This window comes from Peromyscus eremicus, chromosome 23, assembly GCF_949786415.1.
Source record: "Peromyscus eremicus chromosome 23, PerEre_H2_v1, whole genome shotgun sequence".
Lineage (NCBI taxonomy): Eukaryota > Metazoa > Chordata > Mammalia > Rodentia > Cricetidae > Peromyscus > Peromyscus eremicus.
In genome coordinates, this window is record NC_081438.1 from 10481570 (window position 1) to 10493047 (window position 11478).

At 52.4% G+C, this 11478-nt stretch overlaps 1 long non-coding RNA gene across 2 annotated transcripts in view; it reads right to left on the bottom strand.

Moving 5' to 3' along the window:
* The window catches only part of LOC131898127 (uncharacterized), an 8841-nt gene extending 4903 nt beyond the window's left edge, over positions 1 to 3938 (bottom strand). Inside the window, exon 1 of one of the 2 annotated variants that reach the window (XR_009375852.1) lies at positions 3790 to 3938. This is a non-coding gene — a long non-coding RNA (uncharacterized LOC131898127). Of the gene's footprint in view, positions 1 to 3664 lie in introns of both variants that reach the window. The other variant, XR_009375851.1, reaches the window with a different exon arrangement.
* Between the last annotated feature and the right edge of the window lie 7540 nt (positions 3939 to 11478).

Sequence of the window (11478 nt, forward strand, 5' to 3'; positions counted from 1 at the left end):
GGGAGAGAAAAAAGATGAAGAAGAAGAAGAAGAAGAAGAAGAAGAAGAAGAAGAAGAAAAAGAAGAAGAAGAAGAAGAAGAAGAAGAAGAAGAAGAAGAAGAAGAAGAAGAAGAAGAAGAAGAGGAGGAGGAGGAGGAGGAGGAGGAGGAGGAGGAGGAGGAGGAAGATGAGGAGGAGGAGGAAGAAGAAGAAAAAGAGGAGAGAAAGAGAGAGAGAGAGAGAGAGAGAGAGAGAGAGAGAGAGAGAGAGAGAGAGAGAGCGCATGCAGCCTCTCTTAGCTTTCTCTCACTGGTGGCTCAGCCAGTAGGGAGCTTGACTAGCCTTCATGGAACCCTGGCTTCCATCCCCAGCATGGCATAAGCATAAGCTGGGTGTGGTGACTCACACCTGCCTGTAATCACAGGACTAGGGAGATGGAAGCCAGAGGATCGGAAGTTCAAGGTCATCCTCCACCACCTAGTGAATTCAAGGCCATCCTGGGCTACATAGGAGGAGTGTGTCTCAAAACACACACACAAGGGCTGCATGTTCAGCTCAGTAGAATACTTGCCGGTGTGTTTGAGGTCCTAGGTTTGATCCCCAGACCTAACAATCGTAATTCTTGCTTCCCGAAACCAGGGGACTGTGTGCTGTTGTTATGTAGCACTTAAGGCACACAGAAAAGCCTTTCGGCCCCCCTTCCCACCCTGAAACACGGTGACCCTGAGTCTTACATGTATCACCAATTACTTCATCCAATCGCAGAACATCTGACAACCTCCCAGAAGTCCCATTCTCATCCAACAGTCTAGTGAAATGGACTTCCTTGGACTTCTGCTCCGCTAAAGAACACATCATCCATCTGGGATGTTTCCCCACCTCACGGCTTCGGATCCCAAGGGCTGGATGCATCTCTACCTGGCTGGGGAAGGAGCTGTGTGATGTGATGGCAGGATTCTCAAAGCTTTCCTGCTCTCTACTCACCAGATGCCAGTAACACAGTGCCCGCCTTCGGCTGGGACAGCCAGTTCCAGACTTTCTCCAGACCTTGTCGTTTCACTAGACTGTTCGATGAGAATGGGACTTCTGGGAGGTTGTCAGATGTTCTGTGATTGGATGAAGTAATTGGCAATACATGTAAGACTCAGGGTCACCGTGTTTCAGGGTGGGAAGGGGGGGGGGGCGAAAGGCTTTTCTGTGTGCCTTAAGTGCTACACAACAACAGCACACAGTCCCCTGGTTTCGGGAAGCAAGAGTTATGATTGTTTGGACAGAGGTGGAGGAGCCTGATCCCTGTCCCCCCTCACTGCCTTCCCTGGCTCGCCCCACTCCCTCTGCAGTCCCTTCACTGGCTTGCCTGGAGAAAGCTCCATCCTGATTCACTCATGCTCACCACAGCATGGCTTCCACATCCTTCCCCCCAGCCCTGTTGCTTATGAGCAGAGCAGCTGGGGACAGCATTACCTGGAACACAGGTGCAGCCTTGGGGGGGAAGGGGAACGCGTCCCTCCGTCTGTCAGAACCTGCTTCCACATTGAAACTCCATCTGTGCCTGGACCTCATTCGGGGGCCCTAAATAGCATCCTGTGACCTCCTGAACCCCGTCCAGCTTCCTCCAGACAGAGTGCTGGGAGCCGGGACAATCGAGTTCCCCATCCCACTTGTAGCCAATGTCTTTGCAAAGTGGCATTTGTTTGTTTATTTTTATTTTATTTTATTTTATTTTATTTTATTTTATTTTATTTTATTTTATTTTATTTTATTTTATTTTATTTTATTTTGGTTTTTCGAGACAGGGTTTCTCTGTGTAGCTTTGCGCCTTTCCTGAAACTCACTCTGTAGCCCAGGCTGGCCTCGAACTCACAGAGATCCGCCTGGCTCTGCCTCCCGAGTGCTGGGATTAAAGGCGTGCGCCACCACCGCCCGGCTTGTTTATTTTTAATCTGCTTTTGTGAAGGGGACACATGCATGGAGGTCAGAGGACGACTCTCAGGAGCTGTTCCTCTCCGGCCGCCACGTGAGCGCCGGGGACCGAACCCGGGGCTTCAGGCACCGGAAGCTCCGCGGCCATCGGGCCACCTTTCTCTGGGCCTCACACTTTCTCTTGTAAGGTGTGAACCACCATAGCCGGAGCGTATTCAGGACGTGCCAGCATCACCCGTGGAACAGAACAGCGGCTGCGAAAGAAGATCCGACTCCACTCTTGTTTCCCAGCGGCAGGAATGAAAGCACAGAGAAGTTAAGCCACCTGCCCAAGATCACACAGCTAAGATTTGAACTGGGATTTGAACCCAGATTTATCTGGCTCTGGAGCCCATGGACTCACCCATTCGTCAAGTCACAGGCTTATGTAGTATATGCCAGACCTTGGCATTACCGAGACAGCCAAGATCTTAATCATTTCCCTCCTGAAGGCAGGGACTGGAAGCACAGTGTGCTTGTTTATTCATTACTTCACTTAGGGGCAGCGGCAGGGGCTTTGAGAAAAGCAGAATGATGGGGACCACTCACTCTGGTCAGGGAAACCCCCTTCTAAGAGGGCATGTCATGAAGTGAGACCCCGGCGCTGAAAAGCCCATTCAGTGTTCCAGAATGTTCTAGAACGACCCTTCTGGAAGATTCCAGAAACAAGGAGAGCCGGAGGCGGGGTGTGGGGAGAGCTCCGTGGGGACTTTGGGGGCCTTTCTCATGCTCCCCACCTCCTGGCCCAGCCCCTGGTGTCTGCTCCAGGGAGGAAGTGGTGTGAGAAAGGAGGCAAAAACACACACCTGCCTTTCGCAGAGGGCCAGAGTCTGCGACCCAGAAAGGCGGCTACCTGCCTCACTCCCAGGTCTCCACGGAGTGGGGACCCATGAGAAGAGACGCCCCCTCTCCCTAGATCTCTAAGAACCTACCTGAGGAGGCCCAGTGGCCTCTTCCCTTTCGGGAGAAATGAACGGTGTGAAGGATGCTGGGTATTCAGGACAGGTACCGTTGAGCTGTGTGCCCTCGGGCCGAAGGCACGGCCTCTCTGAGCCTCTCCTCCTCCACCCCGCTCAAACGCATGCATGCATGCATGCACGCATGCACGCACGCCCACACGCCGTGACAGGAGTGTTGAGTGGTAGCTGGCGCCTTGTCCGTGCTACCCAGGACCCTTTCAGGCCCTATTAATCCCCAGTTTCCTTGGGGACTCATTTTTCAGCCCCAGGAAGCTGGTGTTGGCACTTCTGATGAGGGCTGGCCTGAGTCCGCCCAGGGCTTGTTAAAATCCGCCACTGCCTCCTCCTCCTCGCCTTGATTGCCTGCCAGGGCGAGATCTGGCCTCCCCTCTCCTTCCCAGGTCCTTCCCCTGGTCTTTACGGGGGTCCCACCGTCCCTCTGCCCCTCTGAATCACAGCTCCCTGACCCGGGTCACGGAGCAGGAAGACCGGGAGAAGGCGAGGATGACCTCAGGGCTCGCTGGGATGTGGCGGCCTTGTGTGTGTGGGGGTGTGGGGCGGGCTGTCATGTGGGCACTTCTTCCTCCCTCTTCCTGGAGATGGAGTGAGGGCTTCACACTTGTCTGGGCTGACTCCAAGTGTGTGATCGCTCTCTCCAGGTGTCAGAGCGGCGGCGGGGAGATTTGCGATATGCCTGCTTCCTAATTACCTCCCTCCCCGGGCTCCCTCCCCTCCCAGATCTTCCCACCAGCACCTCCATCACCTCCAGCTGCCAGGTCGGCCCGCTCTATCTGCAGAGGACAAGCTCAGCAGGAAGCTCGGAGAGACCAGGTCACCTCACCCTGGCTTCCTCACCTCACAGAGACCTGGTAACATTGCCTGCTTTACCTCAGAGAGGCTGTGTTAAATCACAGAGGCCTGGTCACCTCACTGAGGCCTGCTCTCCTCACAGAGATAGGTCACCTCACAAGGCCTGGTCACCTCACAGAGGCCTGGTCATCTCACAGAGGCCTGGTCACCTCACAGAGGCCTGGTCACCTCACAGAGGCCTGGTCACCTCACAGAAGCCTGGTTACCACAAGAGGCCTACTTACCTCACAGAGGCCTGGACACTTCACAGAGGTCTGGTTACCTCACAGAAGCTTGGTCATCTCATAGAAGCCTGGTCACCTCAAGAGGCTTGGTCACCTTACAAAGGCCCAGTCACTTCACAGAGGCCTGGTTTCCTCACAGAGGCCTGGTCACTTCACAAAGGCCTGGTCATCCCACAGAGGCCTAATCACCTCACAGAGGCCTGGTCACCTCACAGAGGTCTGGTCACCTCACAGAGGCCTGGTCACCTCACAGAGGCCTGGTCACTTCATATAGGCCTAGTCACTTCACAAAGGCCTGGTCATCCCACAGAGGCCTAGTCAACTCACAGAAGCCTAGTCACCTCACAGAGACCTGGTTACCTCACAGAGGCCTGGTCACCTCACAGAAACCTAGTCATGTCACAGAGGCCTGGTCACCTCACAAAAACCTGGTCGCCTCAAGAAGCCTGGTCACTTCACAGAGGTCTGGTCACCTCACAGAGGCCTGGTCATCTCACAGAGGCCTGGTCACCTCACAGAAACCTGGTCACCTCAAGATGCCTGGTCACTTCACAGAGGCCTGGTCACCTCACAGAGGCCTAGGTATCTCATAGAAGACTGATCACCTCACAAAGGCCTGGTCACCTCACAGAAGCCTGGTCACCTCACAGAGGCCTGGTCACCTCACAGAGGCCTGCTCTCCTCACAGAGACCTGGTCACCTCACAGAGGCCTGGTCATCTCAAGATGCCTGGTCTACCTCACAGAGTCTTGCTCTCCTCACAGAGGCCTGGTCTCCTCACAGAGGCCTGGTCATCTCAAGATACCTGGTCCACTTCACAGAGGCCTGGTGACCTCACAGAGGCCTGGTCACCTTACAAAGGCTCGGTCACTTCACAGATGTCTCGTCTCCTCACAGAGGCCTAGTCACCTCACAGAAACCTGGGCATCCCACAGAGGCCTAGTCACCTCACAGGGGCCTAGTTACCTCACAGAAACCTGATCACCTCACAGAAGCCTGGTCACCTCACAGAAACCTGGTCACCTCACAGAGGCCTGGTCAACCCACAGAGGCCTAGTCACCTCACAGAGGCCTGGTCACCTCACAGGGGCCTGGTATCCCACAGAGGCCTAGTCATCTCACAGGGGCCTGTTCATATCACAGAAGCCTGGTCAACCCACAGAGGCCTAGTCACCTCACAGAGGCCTGGTCATCTCACAGAGGCCTGGTCACCTCACAGAGGCCTGGTCATCTCACAGAGGCCTGGTCACCTCACAGAGGCCTGGTATCCCACAGAGGCCTAGTCACCTCACAGGGGCCTGTTCATATCACAGAGGCCTGGTCACCTCACAGAGGCCTGGTCACCTCACAGAGGCCTAGTTACTTCACAGAAACCTGGTCACCTGACAGAGGCCTGGTCACCTCACAGAGGTGTGGTCACCTGACAGAAGCCTGATCACCTCACAGAGGCCTGGTCACTTCACAGAAACCTGGTCCCCTCACAGAGGCCTGGTCATCCCACAGAAGCCTGCTCTCCTCACAGAAACCTGGTCACCTCACAGAGGTCAGGTCACCTCACAGAGGCCTGGTCACCTCACAGAAACCTGGTCACCTCACAGAGGCCTGGTCACCTCACAGAGGTCAGGTCACCTCACAGAGGCCTGGTCACCTCACAGAAACCTGGTCACCTCACAGAAACCTGATCACCTCACAGAGGCCTGGTCACCTCACAGAGGCCCGGTTACCTCATGTGCCCAGATATGTCTAGTGGCCAGTGGCCTGCCCTTTGCATAGGGCTTATCCAGGAACGCAGACACAGTTCAGACATAATTAGCAACACCAATCACTGCTTTAAAGGTAAATGGCTGTCTCACCCACACTCCTGCTGACAAAGCGTTCTGAAGACAATCCTGGTTCAGGTTCCAGAAAACAGAGCCTCCTCAGAAGGTGTGGAATCAAGGTAATAAGGAGAGTGAGAGAAGAGGAAACTGAGGCAGGAGAGGACCGCTTCCTGACTCTTGGGAAGCACAGTCCCGCAGGGCATCCCCTGTGGGTATGCCTGGAAGCAGACACCACAGGACAAAGGACAGATGGCCTGGCTTCCACCCTGCCTTCTGGGTTAACAGCCCCTGATTTCTGGGTGGCATCTACAGCCCTGTGGACGGCTGCTGGGACGGCCATGTTCTGTGCCATATCGTTTCTCCTATCCATAGACTGGGCTCCTTGTGGATCGACCCTAGACAGCAGGGTCACATGAGCCCACAAGGCAGTCCACAGACTCAACAAAACCAGCAAGCGCCTGGCTCCGGGAAGTGTGTAAGACCAAGAGGATCTGACCGGGCTCATGAATACGCCTGGATCCATTCCTGATGAGCGCTCATCAGACAACCTGCTTCTTAGTGACGCATGTAACAGGTTCCCATTTAAGTTAAGTACTGAGTGGCTCAGCAGCTAAGCCTGTGCAGTGCTCTTCTAGAAGACAAGAGTTTGGTTCCCAGCACCCATGTGGGGCACCACACACTTGTCTACAACTCTAGTTACAGGGAGTACAACGCCCTCTTCTGGCCTCTGTGGGTATTGCACACACACACACACACACACACACACACACACACACACACACACACGGTGCGCATACCCACACACAGACACACACATGGTTTTAAAAATTAAATCCTGTGCTGAGTTAGAATTACTCCTTTTGCTTCCAACCTCCTCTTCTGGCCTCTGTGAGTACTGCATACACATGGTGCACGTACCTACACACAGACACACATTTTCAAAAATTAAATCCTGTGCTGAGTTAGAATTGCTCCTTTTGCTTCCCCAGCCTCTGTGAGCTCTCTGTCTGATATGCTCATGAAAATTGTGTCATTCATTCTCCACAGGTTCCCCTCAAATGCCTTCCTCCTTATTGGTCCTGATTATAGGTGTTCACACCTGTATCCTGTCTGCTGAACTAAGCTGCAAGCACCTAGAACCAGAGATCGGGTGGTGATATATTGTGCACCCTAATAAATTTGCCTGAGGATCAAAGGAGAGAGCCAGCCACTAGATTAGACATAGAGGTCAGGCAGTGGTGGCACACACCTTTAATCCTATCACTCGGGAGGCAGAGATCCCTCTAGATCTCTGTAAGCTCCAGGCCACACTGGAAACAGAGCCAGGCAGTGGTGGCACACACCTTTAATCCCAGTACTGGGAAGCACACACGCCTTTAATCCCAGAAAGTGATGTCTGGACAGAGAAAGGTCTATAAGGTGTGAGGAAACAGGAACTCACTCTCTTTAGGCTGAGGATTTCACAGAGGTAAGAACTAGTGGCTGGCTGCTCTGCTTCTGTGATCTTTTCAGCTTTCACCCTTATATCTGGCTCTGGGTTTTTTTATTAAAAGACCATTTAGAAATTCGAGCAACATTGGGTGGTGATATTTAGTCAATCACACCACTATGGAACACAGCAGAGCCGTCTTCAAATCCCTATCCTAGCACTGTGTGCTCTTGTCTAAGTTCTTGGCCTCTCTGAACTCTTTATACCGACTGAGAGCAGAGCAGGGCTGTTTGGAGAGTCACATTAAACAAGGTGACGCTTAGAACACCACCCAGCACAGGACAAAGGACACTGTTGCTGTGACTTGTCTGCTCATCCCTAGCGCTCAGGGCAGCCCCTAACTTCTTCGTGATCAAACTCTGGCTTGTGACCATGCCTCTGGGGGCTCCGGTTCCATTCGAGGCTCAATAGTCAAGAGAAGCAAGGAGTTAGAGTCAAGGTCGGGTCCCCAAGGCCAATGGTGTCTGAAGGTAGGGAGTACAAGGAACACAGTGCCCAAGACAGAATGGGGTTCCCTGGGGCTGCATCCGCATTCCCAGCTCATCACTGTCTTGATGGAAGAGCCGGTCTAAGACGGAGACCTTGGGAGGAGAGGACCACCTTAGTCTGTGCAGGAGGCGTCGCCTGTTCCCATTCTAGATCACCACTTAATGTCCCCAGGCTGCTGTCATGTCCCTTTCAGGCTCCTCTACTGTTGAGTGGGGATGAGGACAAGAGCCGCCATTGTGGGGCAGCTCTGGGGTCTGATAGGATCAGAAGAGCTGAGCAGAGTGTCGGGCTATTCCTAAGCCTTCTCTTGATGAGTGCGCGCACACACACACACACACCCCACAGATGAGACACTTAGGCCCAAAGAGAATCTGTAAGTGTCATGGGTTACACTGACTATATTGGGTCTCCTGGCTGCATGGTCGTTTTTGTCTTGTGATTTCCCACATTCTGGCCACACTCTGGAGACATGGGCATCTAGGAAGGTTTCACAAAGGTGGAGATATTAGCTTTGGGTGGCTTCTCCAGCTGCTACTGAGCTGGCATGAGTCTAGACTACAGCTGCTGGATTAAATCAAAATCAACACGGTGGGAATGTCCCGCACAGTGGGCCATGTGTTGTAGGCTTGGTCCCCAGGGCACTGGCATCAGGTTGGTGTGGCACCCTTAAGAAGTGAAGCTAGGGCTGGAGAGATTGCTCAGTGGTTAAGAACACTGACTGCTCTTCCAGAGGACCCGGGTTCAATTCCCAGCGCCCACATGGCAGCTCACAACTGTCTGTAACTCCAGTTCCAAAGAACCCAACACCATGGCAAAACACCAATGCACATAAAAAAATAAAAATAAATTTAAAAAAAAGAAGTGAAGCTGACTGGGAGGATGTTGTTGGGTCGCTGAGACCCCTGCAAAGAGACTGGTAATCTCAAGAGGTTATGATAAGAACAAACCAGCCTCTCCCCTGCCTCCTTGTTTATTGTTTATGATGCTTTTCCCCCTATGTACTCCCACCATTGGGATTTCCCGGCAGGCAGTGATGCTAAGGGAAAACTGAGGATTCCTCTACAAGAGCCCATCCCATGCCACTGGGATGTTCAGTCTCTGAAACACTGAGCTAAGTGCCTTATACTTCCTACTCTATAAGGTAGACAGTCTCTGGTGTTTTGTTATAGCACTGAAAAGCTGATTAACATAAGGTCATTAATCCACTCTGGGCACCTCTGGGTCTCAATCCAAGGGAGGTACCAGGAACTTAGGGACCTCACATTTAGCTAAACATGAATAGTCTAATCCCCCACAAAAGAGAGGGAAGGGACATGAGGGTACCCTCTCACCCCAAACCATATTTCAAAACTAGACAATTTTTTTATGTATATAGTGTTCTATTAGGAAAAGGGCACCAGATCTCATTATAGATGGTTGTGAGCCACCATGTGGTTGCTGGGAATTGAACTCAGGACCTCTGGAAGAGCAGCCAGTGCTCTAACCTATGAACCATCTCTCTAACCCCCAAAATGGACATTCTTAACAAGGTAGGTCATTTATGTTGATGTAACAAGTAAATTCAGTAAAGGGGAGAATTAGGGAACAGCACAAGGACTGACATAATTTGCTCAAAGTATACATCTAGGGGGAAAAAAACAGCAGACTATTATTCCAGAAGGTTCTGCCAGGCTGAGAGTGGGACATAGTAATATGCTATATGACAAGATTCCCTAATATCTGAATTTACATCGTTTTCAACTCAGGAATAATAGAATAGGGAGAAGGGAAGCCATTCTTTGGGTCTCAGTGAGAGAGGTCAGGAGTATTGGCAAGAGAATTCCAGAACATGACCCTGGCCAGAGAGACCACCTGCCCAGACTGGGGACATTCCAACCTTCATCCAGGACAGAGTCCTCGCCAGCAAGATGAATGTCATCTCCCCAGCGTGACACTGCCCCGCTGGAAGTCTGAGCGAGAAACACGTGTTACTCTTTCGCCCCAGGAAGCAGAACTGGTGGGCAGGGAGTGTGGGCACAGGTAACAAGTTCACCTGTTATGGGTGTCATTTCATCCTGAATAGTGTGAATGCATTCCCACTCAGACGAGAAATCAAGTGTAAACATCTAAAGCACAGTGCTTCAGGAGAGCTGGAGTGTGACCAGGGCACACGTCAAATGTGCAGCGTTTGTGGACAAACAGCCGCTTGAGAACAATGGACTCATTTAAAAAGCGCTCATTAAGAAGAACTATAGGTGTGTGTGGATTTAGTCTTACTTCTTCCGCTTCCGGTCCCGCCACTCAAAGACAAACACTTAGCATTTTCTTAGCAGGTCTCTTCCAAGTCTATTGTGCGGGAGCTGTTTGTTTTGCTTTCAATAATTTGGGTCATTTTATGTCAGACTTTTAGTAACTACCTTTGAAAGGACCACATGCAAGTAGAAGGCGCGTGATGTGGCGTTATGGTAGGTAGCTGAGCAGTTTTTCTCTGTTGCTTTTGTGGGGGTCAAGACAGCATCAGGGCCAGCAAGGTGGCTCTGTAGGGAAAGGCGCTTGCCACCAAGCTTGATAATCTGAGTTCAACCTCCAAGTCCCATAGCGGAAGGAGAGAACTGACTCTACGAAGTTGCCTTCTGACCTCTGTGTGCAGTTACACACACACACACACACACACACACACACACACACACACACACAAACCCAAAATTAAAATGTCATTTATAAAAATTTAAAGACGGGGGTCTCATGTAGCTCAGGCTGTTCTGGAACTTGCTATGGAGCTGAGGGTGACCTTGAACTCCTGATCTTCCTGTCTCCATGGGGCCTGTCCTTCACACATGCTAGGTAAACAGTTCTAGGGAGCTACACTCTGAATCCAGGTAAGAACATGCTTAAAGGCAGGTGTGTGGTCCTCCTCAGAGCAGCAAAGCTCTGAGAAATCTCTATGGAAATTCTGTCTCCCTGCCCCCACTCAAGCGTGTGCTGGCTATTAACTAAGCCAACGCAGTCCCGGGTCTCAGGACACCTCCCTCCCCATCATCCGCTCGAGGGTGTCTGATGGTGAGGGACACTGTTTGTGTTGGAGACCTGGAGAGGAGGGTGTGAGTCCCTGGGAGAGTGATGGGGGTGGGTTGGAGGAGGGTACAGGAATGAGAAGATGATGGATGGGAGGGATGCCCGGCCCAAGACAGGGAAACCACCAGGGAAGGGTGTGGGAAACAGGGATGAGGATGTGAGAAGTGGGGATGAGGATTTGGGAAGAGAGGGAGATGCAGGCAGTAGCCTCGGTTTCTCCCTGGGAGGATGCATCACGGTGAATCTGCTGGAGTGCAGGCCTACTGTGTGCTGTACCACTGGGGGGGGGGGGGGGGGCTCAGGCTCAGAGCCACGTGCTGCTCCTGGGAGAAATTGACTCCAAGGGGATGTGCGAACTTCAGTTACTGTGTGTGAATTTAGGATCCGGATGGGGACAGGGTCCCAGTCCCTGAGGGGGATGGGGTCAAGTGGGATAAAGAAAAGACAGATAAAAGCAAGGTGGAGAGGGGAGAGAGGCGGGGGGGGGGGGGGGGGGATGACGGAGCTGAGGAGGGCCTGTATGCCTGCTGTGGGGGGAGGGCACAGGTCAGAAGGAAGAGGATAGAGCTGGGTAAGCAATGGACAAACTGGCATTGCCAAGTGGAAGGGTTCTCCAGGGGCTGCAGAGATG